The sequence below is a fragment of the Siphateles boraxobius genome, unplaced genomic scaffold, assembly GCF_051911475.1.
Source record: "Siphateles boraxobius isolate OS27281-9 unplaced genomic scaffold, OSU_SipBor_1 13, whole genome shotgun sequence".
Taxonomy (NCBI): domain Eukaryota; kingdom Metazoa; phylum Chordata; class Actinopteri; order Cypriniformes; family Leuciscidae; genus Siphateles; species Siphateles boraxobius.
Genome location: NW_027508733.1, coordinates 15,695,001 through 15,714,653, shown reverse-complemented (window position 1 = coordinate 15,714,653; position 19,653 = coordinate 15,695,001). Strand labels below are relative to the sequence as shown.

The following is a 19,653-nucleotide window of genomic DNA, read 5'->3' as shown; positions in this document are numbered from 1 at the left end:
ATCTGTCTGTATATATCTATCTGTCTGTCTCTGTATCTATCTATCTATCTATCTATCTATCTATCTATCTATCTATCTATCTATCTATCTATCTATCTATCTATCTGTCTGTCTATCTATCTATCTGTCTATCTATCTATCTATTCATCAATTTATCTATCCATCTATCTATCTATCTATCTATCTCTCTCTATATCTATCTCTCTGTCTATCTATCTATCTATCTATCTATCTATCTATCTATCTATCTATCTATCTATCGATCTATCTATCTATCTATCTATCTATCTATCTATCTATCTATCTATATATATATATATATTTATGTTTCAATCTATCTGTCTATCTATTTGTCAATTTACCTATCCATCTGTCTATCTCTATCTGTCTGTCTATCTATCTATCTATCTATCTATCTATCTGTGTCTGTCTGTCTATCTATCTATCTATATATATATATATATATATATATGTTTCAATCTATCTATCTGTCTGTCTATCTATCTGTCTGTATAAATGTTTACTATAATTTTTAATAGGCCTGTTGATTTGTGTTAATTGCGTAATTGTGTAAAAATTCCTCAGTATTGAATCATTTTTGAATGACTTTTTGCCGTTTTAGCTGAATTAATTACAGGAGGAACACCTTGCTGCACTGAATGCCAAGAACACAGTATTTACTGAAAGTGTAAATCAGGTTTTACTGCCACCAGGTCAATGGCATAATTACTGGAAACTGGGGGAGATTACTTCACCTCTGCTTATTATCTCCACAAAAACAGGAGCAATCGCTCTCTCTCCCTGTCTTATTTTATGACTGTGCATCAGTGAATGTGTGACTTGAATAGCGTGCAAAGGTTAATTTCAAACACACACACATTTATCGGACACGTGTGACCACTGCCGGTTCCTTATCGCGCACGTAAAGGTCAGTGTGACTGAGCCGTTTGCTGTTCAACAGTTTGTGGGGTGTTTCGGATCAAAGGCCGTGATACGACTTAAGAAACGTGAAATCGACCAGCAGCACTTAAAAGCAACAATTAAGGCCCGTTCAAACCAAGAACGATAACTATAAAGGCCCTGATATCCTTCAAGCAAAATCGAAGAACAAACTGGCGTGCCGTCAATGCGAACAAAATCTTGCCAAAAAGAAGTTTGTTTGGAGTTTGTTTATGGAGTTCAAAACAGCTTGCCCTTCTGGAAAAGTTCGCTCCGGCTTGTAAACTCCTTCGAACTACCATTGGTCAGTGGTGATCACGTAGTAGGTAGGTGTGGCTCAGAGTCTCCGCCTTCTTTGACATAGGAAATAGGAATCTTCTCCAGTTTTTTCTTATGTTCAGTCTGTCGAGGTCAGACGCTTGCAAGTAAAAACATGAAAACAGTGGAAAGCCGCTTTAAAGCAATGCAATAAGTGGTATAGCCTATAATCAAACGTAATTTGAAGTCTATCTGTCTATATATCTATCTGTCTATCTATCTGTCCATCTATGTATCTGTCTGTCTATATATCTATTTATCTGTCCATCTATGTATCTGTCTGTCTATATATCTATTTATCTGTCCATCTATGCATCTGTCTATCTATCTATCTATCTATCTATCTATCTATCTATCTATCTATCTATCTATCTATCTATCTATCTATCTATCTATCTATCTATCTATCTATCTATCTATCTATCTATCTATCTATCTATCTATCTGTCTGGTCTACATATTCTTCTCTCTTATATATAAGCGGCTGCGGTGGGTAAAAGTCATATTTTATAAGTCTATTAGAGCGAGGATGCCCCGAACCTGAGCCCCGGTGCTTTTCTCCCTCTGGGTTTGCGGTCTGGCTCAATCTCTCCGCACTTCCTTTCTTCCCTTGATCCATCACTCATCCCTCGGTCTCCAATCGTCCCTGACTGGACGCGTCAATGTCACACTCTGTTGAGAAGCTCAGTGGCTTTTCCGCAGCCATGCTGACGGAAAGATTTGTGCGAGCGTGAGACAGAGACGGGGGGATTTTTTTCTGACTCACCCCGAGTCTATCCTCGTGTATGAATAGATCCGACAGCGGTCTTGTTTCATGCTGTATGGAGCCATGGCGTTTTGTTTACAGGAATGATCTGAAAAAAAAAAACAGGCTTGACTTTAGTTTTGATGTTCGTACAAACTGTATTCTAGCAACAGTTTGTATTTACAGGACAATTCGAGTTATTAAATACAGCTTAGCTAAAACTTGGCTCCTTTGTTTGGTATGAAAGATGTTTTCAGATCTTGGATGTGCACTGAGGTACCACCCGAAAACTAAAGTCTGAATGTACAATTGCCTTTTATTACCTTGCATATCAAGTAATGTGAGCTCTCCTTTGGCATCCTACATGTGCAAGAAGTTTTTTGTACACCACAATGTGTAAAATGTGTATACATATATAAATGGGGTGGTGATGGCGCAATGGATAAGACACATGACTTTGGTGTGAGAGACCCGGGTTCGAATCCACTGTGAGACACCAATGTGTCCCTGAGTAAGACACTTAACCCCTAGTTGCTCCAGAGGCGTGCGACCTCTGACATATATAGCAATTGTAAGTCGCTTTGGATAAAAGCGTCAGATAAATGTAAATGTAATATAAAATGCTAAATAGAAGAATATAAAAAGGTTAAAAGGATATCAATTAATGCATAAATATACAAAAGACAACATGAAGCTTTTAAAAAGTTATCAATTATTTGTAAAAAAAATATTTATAAAAAAAGTAGAAAATAATATAGAAAAGCATATATGTAGAACATTACAAATAATAATAATTATCTAAAATAATAAATAATAAATATTAAATATACATGGATAAAAATGTTTTATTTTTAGAAATCTTATAATGATTTAAATGTGTATAAAGCATCAAATATTTTCATAATTTAGTATAATATTAGTATAATATTATAGTATAGCATAATTTTTCATAATATTTTCAGGATTGTTTAATATTTAATATATTTAATTGTATTATTAATCAATTATATATTTATTATTTTATATTATCTTTTATTATTTGTAAATCAGTTATGACCACATTTATTTTTGACTTCTAGACTCTAGACTTCTAGGCTTCCCTAAAAGAGGCACCTCACTGTAAATACTGCTAAATGACTGCACCTTATACGGGGCCTGCATGTGTGTCCACACACAAACACAGGGTCAAAGACCCGCATCAGGTTTTAGGCTTGATCGAAACAGCTATAAACAGAACTGCTGTTAGTAGAAATTCCCAGCAGCCTTAGAGAGCATGAACAGTGCATGCAGACTGTGTGCATGTGTGAAGATGTCCCCTCTCTCTCTCTCTCTCTCTCTCTCTCTCTCTCTCTCTCTCTCTCTCTCTGTGTGTGTGTGTGTGTGTGTGTGTGTGTGTGTGTGTGTGTGTGTGTGTGTGTGTGTCGCAGGGCTAGGCTATTGTTAGCTGACTTCAGGGACGGCCTCTGATTTATCAGTTAGCATGCCATGTTGAAGTGTTATGATGTGTGTAGATTTACGCAGCTGCACTTTGGGGATAAAATAGTTCCCAGAAGTGAGCAAAATCCGACTTCCTAGTGAGGATATCCCGGAATGTTTTTGATTGAAAAAGTGATAAATAAAAACCAATATATATACTCACTTAAAAATGTTGGGTTAAAAATAACCCAACGAATAACCCAACTATGGGGTGGTATAGCACCTTCCCAACTGTGGGTTATTTTAACCCAATGCATTGGGTTAAATATCAGTTGGGTTAAATTAAACCAACAGTTGAGTTAAATATTTATTTTTATTTAGGACCTTATTTTAATAAATAAAATACAATTTTCTTAAATAATTTTTTTTTTATTGGAGTATAAACACAATAAATATGTTTTAACATGCTTCAAGTATTAAATTAATAATGTATAAATATTAGTTAACCTAGAATGCAAATATATACGTGTATAATAAATATAACAAACAATTATGAGTTGCAAATATTAAAATATACACATCAAATTTAAAACATGCGTGCACATACAGTACATAAATTAAAAACATACAGAGATGTGACACAATAAATGTAAATAAATATACTTATTAAAAAGGCTATACTGTATAGATGTGCCTAAACACACAGAAAACTCTAAATACAGTACAAATTCAAAATCCATCTGTACATACAGTACACAAATTTAGTACAATAAAAAATAAATATGCTTATTAAAAAAGGTCATACTGTACACATTGTGTTATAAACACCTTAATATGGTGTTTGGCTACTGGACCTACTGATGATCAGTAACATTGAAAACAAAGCTTTTAAGGAGGTGGCAATGTATCGAAGGAACTCCTTCAGGAATATTATAGACAGCATGCTGTAAAAACTCCCAAATGGGAGCAGAAGGCTTTGGGTAGTTAATGTCATAGATGTAGAATATTTTGAAGCACACATCCACTGCTTGCAGTATGGTCTCCTTTTCAATTGCCTCCACGTTGAAAATTATGAAAACTTGGGAGGAGTTCTCTTTGTCCCCAAGCACCAAGATGTGTGGATCCTGGCTTGTCTCACTAATTAGGTAATGCACCATATTAGTTCCAACCTTAAAAGATAAATATACTTTAGTTGGCATATATAGTGAAGAACATTCTATGGATACAATATATTTATTTACATGTCCATAATAAACAGCATTTCTGTGTTTCTGCACATCTTTCTGATTGATTCCAGCATTAGAAATGAGTGGATGATTTATTTATTTTTAATGGCGTTTTGGATCATCAGAGGATTATGTTTGTTCAGAACATTTAACTGCAGATTGTTTTGGAAATAAGGCGAAACAGAGTAATAATTTGTTTTGTGAATACATTACATTTAATCATTTAGCAGACGCTTTTATCCAAAACATTACATTTTTGTACAAAATTTTATATGAACAATAAATGAACCTCAAATAATATATATATATATATATATATATATATATTATATATATATATATATATACAGGTCCTTCTCAAAAAATTTGCATATTGTGATAAAGTTCATTATTTTCCATAATGTAATGATACAAATTAAACTTTCATATATTTTAGATTCATTGCACACCAACTGAAATATTTCAGGTCTTTTATTGTTTTAATACTGATGATTTTGGCATACAGCTCATGAAAACCCAAAATTCCTGTCTCAAAAAATTAGCATATCATGAAAAGGGTCTCTAAACAAGCTATTAACCTAATAATCTGAATCAACTAATTAACTCTAAACACCTACAAAAGATTCTTGAGGCTTTTAAAAACTCCCAGCCTGTTTCATTACTCAAAACCGCAATCATGCGTAAGACTGGCGACCTGACTGCTGTCCAGAAGGCCATCATTGACACCCTCAAGCAAGAGGGTAAGACACAGAAAGAAATTTCTGAACAAATAGGCTGTTCCCAGAGTGCTGTATCAAGGCACCTCAGTGGGAAGGAAAAAGTGTGGCAAAAAACGCTGCACAATGAGAAGAGGTGACCGGACCCTGAGGAAGATTGTGGAGAAGGACCGATTCCAGACCTTCGGGGACCTGCGGAAGCAGTGGACTGAGTCTGGAGTAGAAACATCCAGAGCCACCGTGCACAGGCGTGTGCAGGAAATGGGCTACAGGTGCCGCATTCCCCAGGTCAAGCCACTTTTGAACCAGAAACAGCGGCAGAAGCGCCTGACCTGGGCTACAGAGAAGCAGCACTGGACTGTTGCTCAGTTTTGCATGTCATTCTGAAATCAAGGTGCCAGAGTCTGGAGGAAGACTGGGGAGAAGGAAATGCCAAAATGCCTGAAGTCCAGTGTCAAGTACCCACAGTCAGTGATGGTCTGGGGTGCCATGTCAGCTGCTGGTGTTGGTCCACTGTGTTTTATCAAGGGCAGGGTCATTGCAGCTAGCTATCAGGAGATTTTGGAGCACTTCATGCTTCCATCTGCTGAAAAGCTTTATGGAGATGAAGATTTCATTTTTCAGCACGACCTGGCACCTGCTCACAGTGCCAAAACCACTGGTAAATGGTTTACTGACCATGGTATTACTGTGCTCAATTGGCCTGCCAACTCTCCTGACCTGAACCTCATAGAGAATCTGTGAGATATTGTGAAGAGAGAGTTGAGAGACACAAGACCCAACACTCTGGATGAGCTTAAGGCCGCTATCGAAGCATCCTGGGCCTCCATAACACCTCAGCAGTGCCACAGGCTGATTGCCTCCATGCCACGCCGCATTGAAGCAGTCATTTCTGCAAAAGGATTCCCGACCAAGTATTGACTATTGGGTGCATAACTGAACATAATTATTTGAAGGTTTACTTTTTTTTTTTTGTATTAAAAACACTTATTTTATTGGTCGGATGAAATATGCTAATTTTTTGAGACAGGAATTTTGGGTTTTCATGAGCTGTATGCCAAAATCATCAGTATTAAAACAATAAAAGACCTGAAATATTTCAGTTGGTGTGCAATGAATCTAAAATATATGAAAGTTTAATTTTTATCATTACATTATGGAAAATAATGAACTTTATCACAATATGCAAATTTTTTGAGAAGGACCTGTATATATATATAGCCAGTCAACAGCTGATGTTGCAGTGTTGCTTTTACTTACTGGTTTAATGTCAATGAAGCTGTGCTTCATTTCAGCATAAGTTGGACGGACCATTTTCCCATCTGTGCGGTATGGCGATAACGGCAGAACAGCAGGAAGGGTTTTAAAGGCAACTTCACCACGAACATCTTGAACGACAAGTTTACAGAGAGAATGTTTACAGTTTTCAAAAAACCAGTGGATCAAATCAAGTGTGATCCTACTTTTTTCTTGTTCAAATAATTACAGTATTCCTGAAGAAATGTACCTTTTTTTATTCAATAACATGCCAGAAAGAGTGTGCTCAACATAGATATTTAGATACTAAAAGTAATTTTGGAAATTTCATTTAAGTGATATGAAACTATAATTTGGTCAACAGATCTGAAACTACCTGTGCAGAGACTAGAAATGGTATACTTTATGTGATTTTAATAGGATGTCCTACCATTTGACAATGTTTCCAGACTTTCAAGAAGGACATCAGCAGCCTTGGGTTCTTTTCTTGCAAAAAGTAAAATCCGGTCAGTGAAGACAGGAGCCCAAAACTCATAAAGGCGGTCTGCATTGTCAGGGAATAAAACTCCAAAGTCCTGTGATATCTAAACAAAAACATTAAATTGAACATTTTTTTGCAAGATTACAAGTAACAATAGAATGAAGCATTTTACTTTTCTAAATAATGTAGGATTTCTACTACAGGCCAAGACAACCCTTCAATAAATTCCCTAAAATGCAAATAATTCTCATAATAATAAATAATAATAAAACTCACCATTCCAGGAAAATCGTTAAGTCTGGGATATTCTCTGTTTATTTCCTCAACAGTTTTTGTATCAGAGGATCGAATCCACGCTGCACGATGAGGTGCTGTACGTTTCATTAACTCCTCGACTTGGCTGTGGGGGCTTCTGTTGTTATTTAGCCACTCAATCATTGTGTGAAGTTCATTCAAAGATGACTCAGACTCTACAGCAGATAAAACACACTAAAATTAGGGACAACATCTGGAAAAAACTTGAGTGATAATTAACTATCTTAGTGATTCCCAAACCTGGTTCTGGGGTACCCTTAGCACTGCAAATGTTTTCTCTCTCTAAAAACCGATTCAAATTATCAGCTTTTTAGGCACACACCAATTAAATTAATTAAAATAAAATAAAAAACAACCTTGCCATGATTTACTAACCTTAAAAACTGTTCTGGCCCTTGTTTATGATTGTCACAACCATGTTGGAAGTTGTTGTAAACATATAGGCAAGTCATTTAGGAAGCTAAAATGTAGGATGTAAATGACTGAATTTGCTTATTTGAGTAATCCATCCCATTCAAGCACTTGTAGCTATAAGAGCATTGCTTCAGTTTTGAGGATTTTATTAGATAATCATCAAGTGTTCTAAAATAGAAGCAAATAAACTAAGAGACTATACATGTAATATAGGCCTACATTTATGTAATTTTAATGCTCTGGTCTTTGCAGATATTTAAAGATGGCCATCTTCTTTAAGCATGACTCTTTGGATTTATATGAAATAGTAACATGAATGAATCAACTGTCCTCAGCATCATCGAACAGTCCTTATTGTTGAGCCCTGTACTGGCAACTTGTCCAATTGCAAGTAAAAATCTCACTCACTTGGCCCTTTAAAAATGCACTTGTTTCGGACAATCATGACACATCCCTAGTTCTAACCTGCCAGTGGAAAACTTGGTCGGGAAGAGGAATTCTGTGATGGCTGTGCTGTCTCTGACTGTGTGGGGCTCTAAGACGTTTCCTCACATTGTGTAGTCTTTCTTCCAGGTAACCTGTTGCAGGGTGACGATAACGACCAGGTGTATACCATGACTCCTGCAGCAAATAAATATAAATAAATCACTCTTATGAAAAAAAGTGGGGACTGATCCTCTTTATCAGCTCTCGATTATCTTCTAATCAGAATCAGCACAACTTACATTTCCATGGCCCTCGTTGTTCTTCAGGCAAGGAAACTGGGCAGTTAGTGCCAAAGCCATCTCCTTTTTGATCTCAGCTGATGGGTTTCACAAATAAACAATCATTTAAATAGGCTAGTTTATTTATTTAAATGTATTAGTCAAGTTATTTTACTTGTACTCACGTTTCCCCAAAATGTTCCATCAAATGAGAAACCAATAACCGCACCATCTGACGTCGCTCCTTGAGGCTTAGGTGCCTGTCTCGTAAGGATGTTATTACTGTTGATCCTACTGTTGAGTATTTCTCGTATATCCTGCAATAGGAGAATGCATGAACTAAAACATTCCATTCAATTCATTCTTTAAAATTATTCTGAATGAATATGAATCAATAGCTCAAATGAATCCATTTATCTAAAACATAAGTATAAACACGTTTAGTACAAAACATTTAATACATATACTATAATTAGATGCTATTCCATTAACTTACTTATGTAATACATTTAATACAACATGCATTACAATATTAAAGCAGCTGTATGTACGTTTACCTTGAAACATCAGTTTCAAACTCATTCTGATGGTAAACTGACCTAACTTACCTATACAAACATGATGGTTATCTGACCTGACCCCACAAACGTCTGTTATAGCTATGCATGTTTGAGTGGTGTGGCGTTGATACGAAAATCCGCGAAAAGAGCAGATTGCTTTACAGCAGTGGCGCTTTCGTCTGTTTTTTATTTTATTTTATATACTTTTATAACAGAGAATTCAGTGAATCGAACGTTTCTCACTGAATCTCACAGTATTTGTGTGGTGTCCGTCATGGATTGAGGTGTTGAGCTTAGCTGCGCTATGTGCCGGTCCGAGCTGATAAATGGTCCGTGCAGCGTAAATACTGATTAACGTTACCTACTTTAGTTTATCGGAATACATTTCACGAGGTATTTCTTTAATTAACGTTAGGTAATACATTTCTAAACGGTTTCGATAATCTTTCAGCTAATGTTTTAATGACGTTATTAATGCTAGTGAGAAAACGGGGATAGCTAACAACAATCGATCTGATCTAGAGAATAAATAAAAAAATGACAAAAGTTAACGATAACATAAAAAAACAGTTCTAAGATATATGTAACGTTTCAGTACACATTATTTCATGTTATAAAATTATAACTTACCTTTCACAATCAGGCTGACGCTGATGTAACGTTACGGTGACTGTCTTGCCACTGACTGGTCCGTTAATATTTGAACCATTGAAGCGCGAACGTTTTTAACCCAACAGTTAGGTTATAACTAAAAATAACCCAACGGCATAGCCAAATAACCCAACAAATTTTAAGATAACCCAATATAATGACCCAACATGCATACACCAACGGTTGGGTTAAAAAAATAACCCATCGTTTTTTAGTGTGTATATATATATATATATATATATATATATATATATATATATATATATATTAGGGTGACCAACAGTCCTGTTTTCCCAGGACATGTCCTGTTTTCACGTCCTATCCTGGCCGTCCTGGCTGTTTTTTATAAAGTGATGAAAATGTCCTGGTTTTCAAAAAACTGCTGGGAAAGATCATCTCTAAAGCAAAATATAGATGGGCAAACAAGAAGGATGAGGACGAAAAACAGGATAAAGAGGAAGAAAACTAAAGATATAAATATATTTTGTTAGTTCGTTTTTGTAAGTTTGTGAGAGCTATTTTTGTTCAATTTGGAGGTATTTCTTTTAGTTATTTATTATTTATATATTTATTTTTCTAATACAGAAGAGACATTATTTCTATCATTATTTCATTCATTATTTTTGAAGCCTGTCATAATAAAATTTGTTGAGTAACCTCTGAGAAGCCTATCTGAATTTGTGTCTTGTAATATAACAATTTTCTATCCACACAGAGGAGGCATAGCCTACTTTAAATGTATTGAAGTTTAATAAGGCATCTCTGAGTAAACTTCGAGTATCATTTGAGCATCTGTTTGTCGGGCCGAGTGTCCTGGTTTTTGCTCATCAAAATATGGTCACCCTAATATATATATATACATATAGAGAGAGAGAGAGAGAAAGAGAGAGAGAGGGAGGCTAAACATATATATATATTCATATCAAAGCATAAGTTTGTGTGTGTGTGTTTACTTCATCTGTTTTGCTCAGTCAAGCGGAACCATATAAATGTGATGTGTGTGTTTATTTGTTATACGATAACTTATCTAATTTGTTGTGTGTGTATGTCAGACGAGTTTGGTTCAAGAAATTATACTGCAAATTACAACAATTATTTGTCGACTTATGCATAAGTGCAGGACTGCCAATAACCAGTGAAAATTCTTCCAGATGTTTTCAATATAAACAGTGTTGTTAATGTTTATGAAGGACTGTTGAGGGAAACACACAGTGTCTTTGAACTTGACTTGTAGGATGGAGTTGGTTTTTGTAAAAGTTATTTGATCTTTAACTGATGTAGATTGATCATGAACTGTTGTTTACATGTAAGCTGTTCTTAAAGTGTTGTTTTTTAAAATGTCATTGTGTTTTTGTTTGAATGTTGTAGTTTGTTCTCTAGATTTTGTTATTATTATTATTTTACCAGGAAGTCCCATTGAGATCAAATTAACTCGTTTTTTCCACTTTAGATGTTGTGGTTTTTCTTTAAATATTGTAGTTTGTTCATTAAATATAGTTTTTTCCTTCAGGTTAGTTATTCTTTAAATGTTCTTGTTTGTTATTTCAAGATTGTTGTTGTTGTTTATTAGTTCTATACAGTGAGTTGAACTACATGTGCATGTTATATTTGTACTTGAGATGTTTGTGTATCAGACTGATGTCTAGCTTTTCTTTTAAGTTCATTTAATTGACATTTTCAGATGTAAATAATCATCTTTGACTGTGAGGGTAAGTTGTTTATAGGCTTGTTGATATCATTTGTTTTTCAGTTCTAAGAGTTGTTGTTTGTTCTTAAGAAAAGCTGTTGCCTGTTCTTTCAGTGTTGTTGTTTATGAGCTCAGTACGGTTAGAAGATCAACATGTGTGATATTTGATAGGCCTTGGAGCTGTTTGTGTGTGGGACTTGTGAAGCTCCTGCACATGTCCATCGGCGATTAGCTTTATTTCGGAGCATGAAGTGTTTTAGGGCAAGAACCGAAATGAGTAACGTCACAGATGCCGAGTAACGAAACAGGTGGTTTTGAAAAACAAGAGAAGTCTGCCAAGACTGTGAAGGGTACGTGCTGGCCAGGCCAAGCTATGGGCGGCCCAATGGGAATTCATCCGATTGCCACTCCGGGTCTGCATGTTCCCTTATTTTAGCACTAGAGTGTTCCCGCTCAGTTTATGAGTCTAGGTATAGAAGTGTGACAGAGTGATGATAGAGTATGAGTGCACGCGTATAGCCAGTGATCATCTGGAGAGGACATTTACATCTGCATTATCAGCTGTATAAAACAAAGCTAAGACTACACGCCGAGCACATGCACACACGTTTAGCATCCTTGCTAGCGTTGCGCTAAAACACAGGCTATTTGAAATAGTAATTTGCTTAGTTCTTGAAAAAATGAAATATAGGCCTATAAAAAATTGATATAATAACTTAACAAATAAAACTGATTTGTGTGTGAATTTTTTTTGAATGTGTCTAATGTACATTTGCATTGTTGCCAAAGTGACAGTGTTAGCGTGTGCTATTGTTGAAATAGTCTAGAATAAAAATGTTTTGAGTCATACAACCTAGGCTAATCACAAAATCTGACTGGATTAGTTTAAAGTAAATTTGTTGTAAAATTTTACGATAGCCTATTAGTAATGATAATCATAAACAGCCTATAGCTACATATAACCTGGTGGAGTTGTTTACTGTGTGTAAATGAGGTTAAATCATTATAACTCTGGCTAATTGCTTTAGTTTATAGCTTTATTAGACCATTTAGTGAGGAATAAACACGACTTGTTACTGATCTACAGATTAAGTTTAGGACTTCATATGTCTGGAGATTGTTATCTGTTGAACACTTTAAAAATGTCTTGCTCAGGTCAGGGTTACTGAGTTTATTCACTTTCAATCGGAATATAGTGATTTGCAATCCGATTCTTGTAGGCTATCCGTTTCCACGTGCATGCTTGAAATTGTTGACAGTGTGGCGAATATCTATGAAGTTTCGACACCATTTCACATCAACAGTTCAGTGAAAACATGTTTTCATCTCCTTGTAAAAATACAAGTGGTAATGGTTAATATGTGGCTGTTTGAAAATAAACATAAAGGAGAGGAGGGTCGAGAAACATACTGTAGTCTATTATAGGCATTTCATCAGGCGATGTCACCTTAAACAAGTATCCTGTGAACACCTGCTCTTATTTCAGGTCTATTAAAGTTTCAAAGCAAATCCCTAGATAAGCGTATATACAGTCCGCTTCGGTCCGGATTAGGTTACGTCGTCTAGTTTCTCTTCGGCGACCTCGATGACTCCCTGAGTTGTGCGTGATTTACATTGCGACTCAATTGAAATCTTGCCCAAATAAATAATTAATCGAAAACGAATAATAGCCTACTGAAAATACTGAATCAATCAATGAATACAGAGCACATTTAAGCAAAACTAATGTTATGTATTCTGTGTATGACGTTATGTTGCTAAGCCTTGGTTAATTATGTTGTTACAAGAGACCCTGCAGGCTTTAAAAACACAATCGGCAGTCTGGATCGACAGTGTCACGCACACACAGAGACATTTGCATGAACATGCAGGAGGGGGGATAAAAAGGTCACACACAGGTGTTAACCCTTTAATAACCATGAGTGCTCATAGAGGTTACGATGAGGTAATATAGGCTAATGGAAAACGCCATGTAGATAACGTTTAACGCAAAACTTCCTCCTAACCTGCAAAAACAAGCATAAGGAAATGTGGACTCTGTTTGCTAGACACATATTCAGTATTTAGCAACTGATGAGTTTGTGCTGGTACATTTACATACAAGTCTTAAAGGTACAGTAACACATATAGCTTAATAGTGAGGTTTAAAGAAAGAGTTTAAAATGGTTATAAAAAACTAAATAATTACAACGACAACATGCAACCATAACATAATAAGTGTATAATCTCTTTTAAAGATTAAAACCTGTTGTGTAAGAAAAATAATGACAACAACGTTTAAAGCTTTCTACATTACCTCTTTGTTTTGATGTTAAAGGGTTAGTTCGCCCATAAGACATGAAGTTGTATGGAATCCTTACCAGCACTATAGTGCATACACACTGACCCACTCTGTAGTCACCTCCCTGGTCAGAGTTCTGGCCGCTGGAAGTTTTTCAAGAAAGTACTCCCGGTTAGTTTCAGGTGCCTCAAAACTGTGCGTTTATACGTGAAAAAATTATTTGCGTTTCAAAGCTTGATTAATTTAACACACAAAAAACACGTCGGTCAAAATTCATATCTTAGTTTTAATCAGCTTTATTTTCTTTCCATTTCTATCAGTCCACGCTGCTGTCAACGTCAACAGTGCGCACGTTCCGATTAGCTGTTGATAGCGCGACTCGCTGACAACATGTCTGACTGCGAAACTTCTGATGATGAAACCAATTTTAGCACAATGTCAGACGGAGCAGATGAGGATGAAATTAATTTTAGCACAACGCCAAAGGGATACCTTTATGAACCGGAGTATACCGATGCCGAACTTCAACAGATGGAGATAGAACGGGAAGAGAGAGTGAACTAAATCAAATAGTTTTCTCAGCAAATTGTAAGATTAGACATCTTTTCACGTGTTATCCACTGGAGTCTAAACATCAGCTTGTTTACCGTACAGTTTAGACATGGGATCTTAAAGTTAGTAAATAGAGCTTACCCGTGGTACTGTTACAGCAAAACTCTTTAAAATCAGTTTTTTTCTTTTTCCTCCTTGGTTGGGGATGTAATCGTCTTCGCTGAAGTGAGCACTGCACACACGATAATCCTTGATTCTGGATATTTTAGCTCCCGCAGAGTAGCCGATGGCAACCAGCCAAAGCTGTCTCGTAGCTATATCCGAAACAGGAAAACGATGGAATCTGAACGGTGATCCCGGCACATTCTTGTGGTCACAGCCTGGAAATTTACAAGTTCGCACCATCGTTCATTTTCTACTGTCGTTTCGTAATCGATTGTGTAAACACTATGGAACAGCTGATCGGAACGTGCGCACTGTAGACGTTGACAGCAGCGCGGATTGATAGAAATGGAAAGAAAATAGTGCTGATTAAAACTGAGGTATGAATTTTGACCGACGTGTTTGTTGTGTGTTAAATTAATCAAGCTTTGAAACGCAAATAATTTTTTCACGTAAAAACGCACAGTTTTGAGGCCCCGGAAACTAACCGGGAGTACTTTCTTGAAAAACTTCCAGCGGCCAGAACTCTGACCAGGGAGGTGACTACAGAGTGGGTCAGTGTGTATGCACTATAGTGCTGGTAAGGATTCCATACAACTTCATGTCTTAAATGGGCGAACTAACCCGTCAAGGTTAACCATTAACCATGGGGTCATGAATTGAGAAATCAAATTTTCCTTGATCTTTTGACATGTAAGAGGTCATTCTAACATAAAAAGATCCTGTAAGTTTCAGAACTCAGAACTTTTTTGTCAACTATGTGAATGTCTCAGTGGAGCATTATTTGTTTGTTCGGTACATTTCCCGGTGCATTCTTTGGTAAATCAGTCGCAATTTCGGCGCAGGCTTTGTAAACAGACTTTCACTGTAAGATATGGACCCGACGTAATGCCACAACATGTAACTAACCATCTTAATTCTAATGCCTGATCTGTGATCAGTGATTACTGATTTGTAATTGAGCATGGAGATTGCATGTAATACAATCGCTGGAGCTGTCAATCACAGTGCGATGCTCATCAGGGACTGAGTTCTGGGCTCCCGTTATTATCAATGACAATGTCTTACACTCTTATTTACATCATGTTTGATTATGATGAAAGTATTCATGAGAGTGCAGAAATCGAGTTGCAATGACAAGATCATTGCAACCTTTCATGCGATGGGAGATCTAAATGCATGTAGAATGCTATAATCAACAATTTTCACGATTAGTTAATCTCGACAGCTGTAATAGTAAAAATGTGCTAAAAGTTTTTGAGAGAGTTTCGCATGTAATACTTAGCCATTTCATAAGCAAAGCTGTTAGCCAATCACAGCAGTGGGCATTTACACTGAAGTCTCACAGCACACACGCCTCTTCAAACAGAGCGTTCAAACCAGAGGGCTAAAATCACGGTAGGAAAAATGCATTTTATTTTTGATGTAAAACTAATACTAACACCTCATAAGTGCACCTCAGGAAATGGAAAATAATCGCATGACCCCTTTAAAACTGATTCTGATTTAAAACTACTGTGGTAGTAAACACAAGTCATGTGACTGAGCGACAGAAATTATGGGTACTTTTCCAGTCCTGCATGTGAGTGCACGTGCAAAACACTGTTGGGTTAAAAAAGAATTTTGAACATTTCTAATGAGCTGAATCAGGTTTATTCTCCACAAGCCTGTCTGTAACCTTTAACCTTTGGCAGAGAATTAACAGATCTGATGTCAGCTTAACACATTAATGAAAATTGATGCAACTCTGAGGAGCAAAATAGTAAATGTTTAACAAATTAAAACAGTAAATGAAGTTTGGTTGTGTGTTGTTCAGGTTTTGCTGTTTGCATCAAATGTCCCAAATATTATACTAAAATCTATAAATCAAAAATATAAAACTATATATATAAAGGTTTCACTAAGATTTTAGAGTCCAGCAAATATAATGAGTTTAAAATAAAATCAATTAAATTCAATGGAAAGTCTGCACCATGAAGCAAAAACAAGACGGAAAACAAGATACTCTGGTTTGGATTCAGTCAGTGTGTGTCGAGGCCTGTGGAGAACAATCAGAGCAGCATCTGTGTAACATCAGAGAGTGTGTGTGTGTGTGTAAGGGGAGAGTTTGAATGTGTGTGATTTCTTCAGATGAGAGCGGTGGAAGTGAGGCAGATGCTGTGTGTGTGCTCGTAAGGTGAGCTTGAAGTTTCTGTGAGCTGTGTGCAGTCTAGAAAGGAGACACAGAGGACGTTGTATATGTGTGTGTGTGTTGGGGCACAAACTGTGAGACTGACGGGATGTGACATCACAGCTGAATCCTTGGTTCTGAACAAAAAACTCATTTAGTGAAAGATATATTTTGTATATAATAGTATAAAATGTGATAATTATATTTAATATTAAGTAAATATTTTACATGTATTTATATATTTAAAAATAACTAGGCTATATACACACACACACACACATATATATATATACTATAGCAAAATTTTGATATATTTTGATATTTACACCCAATTAATTTGACACACACTCAATTATTTAAAATGTATTAATATTATAAGAAGATGGATTTTATTTTTTAGAGAAAGATTTAAGAAAGCCCTGCTAGTGCACTGCAGAGCGCGTCTGTTCGCTGTTTTTCCCGCTCTGACAGCAGGCGCATGTAATGACACGGTGTCGTCGAATCGGATCAAAGGGTCACGCTGACGGAGAGATCTCGCGCAAGAGTGTATAATAACAAAATTATACAGCTGTCAGCGCTGTCTATAATACATTGTGGTGTGTTTCTCTGCATCACTCATTTCCCCATAAACACACATCAATCAAGCTCCCGCTCTCTTCCTGATCACACGCTCCGGCTCGGCCTGCTTCCCAAGATAAATAACACTCCCGGAAAAGCGTCAATGAAAGCGGGCAGAGACCAGCGCAGCTCTTATTCCCGAATATTCATAATTTATGCCTCTAACGACGTCTATGTTTTATGTGATGCAAATTAATCCTCGTCTAGTGCTTTTATCTGCGTTTTTTTTGTTGAGTGTTTTATTCTTTCGTTTTTTTTTTACTAAATTTAAACGGTGACTATTTTTTCATCTTTTCCTATGAGTGATACATCGCACAAGTATATCTATTATATATGAAGATGTTTTTCGTCTGGCAAAAGAAAACAGAAAAGAAAAAATAATAATCCCCAAGTTACTAAGCGTTTGCAAAAGTCATTCTGATGGATTTTAAGCACGTAGCTAAGAGGTTGCTATGAGGTAGGTGACCTACAGTACCTACTTTCGAGCATGTTACTAAGGTGTTGCTAAGGTACCTTGAGAGATTTAAAAAATGTTGCTATGTGGTTGCTAAGGTGGCCTACAGTAAGTGGTTTTAAGCACATTGCTAAGAGGTTGCTAAGGTGACCTACAGTACTTGTTTTTGAGCATGTTACTAAGCAGTTGCTAAGGCATCATGAGGGATTTTAAGCATGTTGCTATGGGCATGTTGCATATTTTATCATATGGAGTTAAAAACAGTAACACTATGAAATATTATGGAGCTTTCATATATTTTTCCCATCTCGTAAACAGAACCTGCGAGAGCTCTGCGGAGATGGATGATGTAACCCGTCGTCACGGTAATGGAATCTCCCTCTGCAGACACTGATGGATCTGTTGCCGTGGCAGCCATTGCCGCCCGCTGACATTCCGGCCTGCCCCTGTCTGATGGCGGGCAGTGCCAAGCACTCTGCCTGCTGTCACAGAGTGGTGTGTGTTTGTGTGTGTGTGTGTGCGTGTGTGCGCGCATGTGTGTGTGGTCTGGGCCTCCAGCCAGAGCGCTAGCTGACAGGGCCCCCTCACGCAGCTCCACTGAGAGGACCACGCGGCGCTGGAGAATACAGAAGAGTCCTGTGAGTGAGCTGCGCTGCAGGGCACTGGGTTCATTGTTTCCCAGCCTCACAAAATCATACACCGTGGCCTAACCAGGTTATGTTTTATGCTTAAGAATATCAAGATGCTGTGCTGGTGGTCGCTAACCTAGTTAGGCATTCCTTACCAGAGTATCTAAAAGGAGGTGGATATCATGTGCTCAACTTTCTTACAACAGAATGTTGTATGGACTACTATGTGTGCTAGTTTGCTAATTCAAACAGCTAATGTGACAAGAATATATACCATAATGCACTGTAAAAATCAGAGTATGTTTTACATGAATATACCATTTTAGTCTTTCTACTTTGAAATTTCATGTTTAATTCAATGTTAATAATTTTCTTTGAAACAACTTCCACTCAGAAAGTGCAAGTAAATTGAACAAATAATTGGAAATCCTACGCCAATTTTTTTCACTGTACTATTAAAAACATTGAGTTTAGTTTAAATCAAATAAAACAAATGCTGCAACATTAATTATAAATACTTGTCAATAATAAGGATACCTTTACACGAGAAAGATGTACTTAAATGTACAAAAAAGTCTTCCCTTTGCGTTTTTCGTGCACAGATAACGAAACACAGATGTAAAACAGTTGTCACACGGACCCACGAAAATGACTTGAAACACTGTATCATTCATGCCAGGCCAGTAGATGGCGATGTTACTTTGTAAAGAAGCACTACACGCCTATAAACTGAACACATAATATGCATGTGCATGACGTCACCATTTTCACAAATTTGCGTATTCTTAGTTTACAAGGACAATAGCCATATCATTTTCAAAAACTTGCACTTCAAACCCGTTTTCAAATGTTTGCGTTTTCAGGGCCCCAAAAACGCTGTTGTCGCGTAAATAAAATTTTTAAAAAGCCAAAACGCTTGAAAAAAATCAAATTAAATGTTGATGCTCATATAGATAATTCACAATGAAAATGTTGCTTTGTCACTGCAAATCGATGCTAGTTTTCCCAACTTTCTTAAATGTTAAGGTAGGTGAAACATGCAAAAAAAAATCCTATGACAGTATGCACCAGCTGCTAGCATTCAGCACGTTACTCCTTCCCAAGGAAACATCAGTCATGAAGCCTGAAACATAATACAGGCAAAAACCATTGGGAAAAAACCCACATTAAGCATTTTACACAAATCAGCCACCAAATAACTCTGTGTCTCTGACATTCTGTCTGTGTTGTGTGTGTTTGGAAGCAATAATCACTGTACCCTTGTGGGCAGCATGATCTATTTCATTCCCACAAACCGTGTGTACATTCACAGTATTGAGATGAGTCTCTGAACACAACTGCCCCTTTCGTTCTGTCTG

At 36.7% G+C, this 19,653-nt stretch overlaps 2 long non-coding RNA genes across 2 annotated transcripts in view; both read right to left on the bottom strand.

Annotated features, from left to right (window-relative positions):
* Positions 1 to 548: 548 nt before the first annotated feature.
* The window catches only part of LOC143735587 (uncharacterized), a 28,107-nt gene continuing 9,002 nt past the window's right edge, over positions 549 to 19,653 (bottom strand). Inside the window, exons 4-5 of the long non-coding RNA XR_013203243.1 lie at positions 2,024 to 2,111; positions 549 to 1,341 (exon numbers count right to left, since the gene is read on the bottom strand). This is a non-coding gene — a long non-coding RNA (uncharacterized LOC143735587). The remainder of the gene's footprint in view (positions 1,342 to 2,023; positions 2,112 to 19,653) is intronic.
* LOC143735586 (uncharacterized) lies at positions 6,651 to 7,501 on the bottom strand. Its single transcript, XR_013203242.1, has 3 exons — positions 7,375 to 7,501; positions 7,048 to 7,201; positions 6,651 to 6,748 (listed from the first exon to the last, which is right to left on the bottom strand). It is a non-coding gene; the product is annotated as an uncharacterized LOC143735586 (long non-coding RNA).